At 38.4% G+C, this 4406-nt stretch overlaps 1 long non-coding RNA gene across 1 annotated transcript; it reads left to right on the top strand.

The window, feature by feature from the left end:
* Positions 1-1135: 1135 nt before the first annotated feature.
* On the top strand, positions 1136-2127 carry LOC140682328 (uncharacterized). The gene is made up of 2 exons (XR_012053913.1): positions 1136-1720; positions 1811-2127. It is a non-coding gene; the product is annotated as an uncharacterized lncRNA (long non-coding RNA).
* Positions 2128-4406: the final 2279 nt, after the last annotated feature.

Here is a 4406-nt window from a genome sequence, read left to right as displayed (position 1 = left end):
GAGGTATCACAAAAGAGTAGGCATGACAGTGATTGCATTATTATTTTGAGATAATTTAAGTAACAGTTGCTGCTGAAAGAGATGGTTGCTACTCACCCCTCCGCTCCATGATGTGCTTTGCCCAGGACTCCTTGCATTGCCACTCACTGCTGTGCATTGCCCAGGACTCCCATTCCCAATTCATATATTCTCGTGCAAATGAGATCAGGAGGCTGCTCTGCCAGAAACTCCAGAAAACCCCCAGAGTTTACAGCCAGATCACTTTTTGCTCTCCCTCACACATTAATGCAATGCCAGTGCAAAGCTGGGAGCAGCAACATTTCCTATGGTGCCAGGGGAGTGTGAGATCACACATTTCAGCTGCTGTCTGCATCTAGACTGGCTGAAAATGCCATGAAAATGTAGCTTAGTCTGTCTGCTGGTATGCCTCAGGTTATTTGGATGAATATGGCAGACACGCTTAAGGAAGCTTGAGCTGCTTCTGCTTCATCTGCAGAAAGAAAAGTAGTCTTGTCTCCTTTAGAGAACAAGTGTAGGCAGCACTTCTGTGGAGCACCACAAGGCTGCAGGGCCAGGAAAACTCACTGATGTCCCAGAACACAAATCTGGTGGGTACCATCACATGCTTGAGGTGGGCACATAGTTTATTAAATATGTAATACATATAGAAATATGCATGCATAAAAATTGAAGCTAAAATATATTTCTGTGATTTGCCTTCTAAATTAATTCGTTCTGCTTTACTGTATAAATTAATAATGTGATTTCTACTTTCAGAGGAAGGGGATTTCTAGAGGCAAAATATTCTCTCTAATTCGTTATTTCTCTCTTTGTTATCACATTTTGATGACCGAAAAGGGAAGAAAGGAAATTACAAACTGAATGGCCTCATGAATTTATAAACTATAAATGAGGAATCTGATCTGAAGTATGTAATAGGACACCCTGCCAAGTTGCTCTCCCAATCTTTTACTGTATTTCTGGATATTGCGTGCAGTTTTGGTCACCACATTACATGAAGGATGTTAAGCTGTTAGAAAGTACCCAAAGGAGGGCCATGAGGATGGTGAAGGGCCTTGAGGGGAAGCCGTGTGAGGAGGGGCTGAGGGCACTTGGTCTGTTCCGCCTGGAGGAGACTGAGGGAAGATCTCACTGCAATTACCACTTCCTTGGGATTGGAAGAGAAGGGGCAGGCACCAATCTGTTCTCTGTGGTGACCAGTGACAGGACATGAAGGAATGGCCTGAATTTGTGTCAGGCAAAGTTTAGGTAGGATATTAAGAAAAAGGTTCTCCAGAGTAAATCACATGGTGTGACTCATGGGGACAGTGCTGTGCAGGGTTAAGAGCTGGAATCAATGATCCTTGTGGGTCCTTTCTAACCCAGCACATTCTGTGATTCTGTAAATAGCATTTCCTTTCTGAGACAGGAAACCAGAAGTAATGCTAATTTTGTTTTATGAAATGACTAAGTACCTTTTTAGTTCCAGTGGAATATTAGGTATTGTGATAGGTGAATTCCTAGTTCTGTTGTAACATATTCTCTTCCTTTTTTGTCTCCTTATGTTTTGCAGGAGGCCTTTAAATCACCATGAGTAATAAGGAATTTTCTAAAGAAAATTGCTCTTGACATGTTTTTCTTTGTAAATAGGTGTGGTATTCTGCTTAGTCAGGCATGGAGATTTGCTTTTTGGTGTTGCTGCAGTTTGTTATGCTCAGAGGTGAGCAGCCTGCTGTAAACTCAGCTCTGTCCTCCAGGCAACTCCACAGATTTCTACATGGCTCATTCCTTCCCTGTGTTTCTATTACAGTAACATGGAGTGAGACTTCTTCTGCTTGACTGCAAGAAAAGTAAGTCAGCCTCCAGTCTTCCTCCCTTCTCCAAACCAAAGCTTCTGCAAGTAACTGAAAATGGATATTTGTTTTCAAAGGCATGACTTCAAGCTGAAGATTGGTTGCGTGCTTGGGTTTTGAGAATTATCACACTATTCTTGATGAGGGGGTGGAAACTTCTCTTTAATAGAAGTGTTTGTATCTCTAAATATAATATAGGTACCAGCAAAGCTGATTTTGAAATTACCATTTAAATAAACAAAAGGCGAATGCCATTTACAAACAACAAAACAAATCTATTTCTTCAGTATCTAACCCACTTGCACAGTGATAGATACTATTGCTGAAAGTAACTGAGTGTAATGAGAAGTATCTATGCAATGCATCTATCTGGAAAACACACTCTTTATTTTAAAAGTGAAACACCAGTCTGTTCTATGGACTCAGGTTCTGCCCTCTGATTTCAGTTATCTTGATTGTTGAGGTTTTTGTATGGAAGCACAAAATCCAAATACAATTCAGTTTAAGGTGCTGAATGTTGTCTCTTTGGGGATTACATGAATGACACAACTTTTCAGCCATCAACAACATACCTCTTTAAATTTTCTTTTGGTCTCGGAAAACACCAGTCAAGGTAAGCACAGAGCATTCATTCTCTCCTGTCAGTTTTGCTACTTCTCCCATCTCCAGTCTCATACACAAAATGTGAAGGTTAAAATACTATAAACTTGCTGTTCCTCTTGTTGTTTTAAAAATCTCTCTGTAACTCCTGTGGAGAGCTACGAATCACTTTTATCTGCACTAGAGCTGTGCTATCATGCTGTGCTAGCCAGCACCTAACACAACTGCAATCTCTGTATGCTGGTAAATTAAATGCTACCCGGGGCTTGGAATAACTTGGCACTGAGTGGGGCACTGCCTGTATTCAGGAGGTTTGGAACTGCTTGTTTGTACACCTTCCACAGCATGCTAACTACTAAAGAAACAAACACAGACATATAATTCCTGATCTTAAGTACTCACTAATTTGGAAGCAGATTCTGGTTTGTTTTGACAAATGACCAAATGTGAGCGGTACTGGAAGATTTTCTTACACCCTAATTGCAAAATTTGAGCTTGTTAACGCTAAATAAGACTATGATCCAGTTTTTACAAAATGATTTTAAGCAGAAAAGCTGGATCCTTGACTCAGTTCATTTGACTCTACCCCAGATACCTGAGCTTAACATTTAGAAGTTCATCAGATTCTTTTTACAAGCACCTGAGTGGGCCTTAGACTCAGAGAAGAACACTGATTTTCCTATAGAGTAGTCCAGTAACTTAATACTGGGGCTTTTGAAAACTTTAGGGACACTCTGATAAAATTCAAACCTTTAAAAGAAAAATGATTAAGCATCATCCCAGAGGCAGAATGCACCTGTTATAGCAAATAAGTAGTATACAAAAAGAATGCCAGTTGAACACAGTAGTGGGTGTAATATGGCAGAATAGTAAATTGGACACAATACATGATACAGTTCGTTAAGAACTGTATTTTCAGAAAAATATTTTTCCATCTGACTTGCAACCACTTTTCTGCAAGGATAGTTGATGCTGTAGGCTTGGGGTCTGTGTGCTGTGGGTTGTTCTTGTTTGATAGCCTTTAGCTCTATTCAAATATAGGAATTTATGAAAAAAAATAAATCTGGATGAATGAGAAGGTCTACATGTTTGACAGTTCAAGCCCCAAATCTACAGAATCTAAACTTCATTTATTGCAAGATCAATGCCTCAAGCATGACCTCACTGGACCTCTGGGTTTCACTGTAAGAGTTTTGAGCAGATTTCATTGTCACCACAAAGCTCTAATCCTCTTGCATTTTATTTTATGAAAAATCAGTTGTGACTTCCTTTAAAAAAATCTGACAGATTGTTTTTTATAGCTAGAGAAGCAGACTGTCTTCTTTGCCTTGAGGTTGTGAAGACAGAATAATTTTACACTATCTAGATTACAAAAGAAAAATGAAAATTGCTTCTTCTAGCTCTTCTCTTTGTAAACCCATCCACAGAAATATTTTCTTTTCATTCTCAGTAACATTCACACACACACACGCATATATTTATATGTACAGTTAAAAGTTAAAATCATCTTACCCTGTCAGGTTTCTTTGTTCAGCTGTCATACCTTTCATATTACCAACAAACCTTTATCCACCTTCACGGTGCTTTGTTATCATAGGTTTGGGGTTTTTTTAATGAGCTGTGGCCCTATAAGCTTCAGGGAACATTGCTTATTATGACTATGCTTTGTTGTTCATTTTGTTTAGAAATTCACTTACACTCTATGCAACAGAAATTTTCTTTGCAAACAAATAAAAAATATTCAATATAATACAAATTTACATTTGTATCAAAAATGACACCTTCCTTCTCTCTGGCTTTTGTAATCATTAGAGTAGCAAAAAGTGGCTGATTCAGACATAAAAATTAAATATGTCCCCAAATTCATATTTGGAGTTTTCACATTTGTATTATAATATATTAATTATAAGACCTGTATTCAGTTCACTAAAATAAGCTTTCATTTCCTGATCA

The sequence above is a fragment of the Taeniopygia guttata genome, chromosome 2, assembly GCF_048771995.1.
Source record: "Taeniopygia guttata chromosome 2, bTaeGut7.mat, whole genome shotgun sequence".
Lineage (NCBI taxonomy): Eukaryota > Metazoa > Chordata > Aves > Passeriformes > Estrildidae > Taeniopygia > Taeniopygia guttata.
Note: the sequence above shows the minus strand (reverse complement) of the source record. Positions and strands in the feature narration are given on the sequence as shown.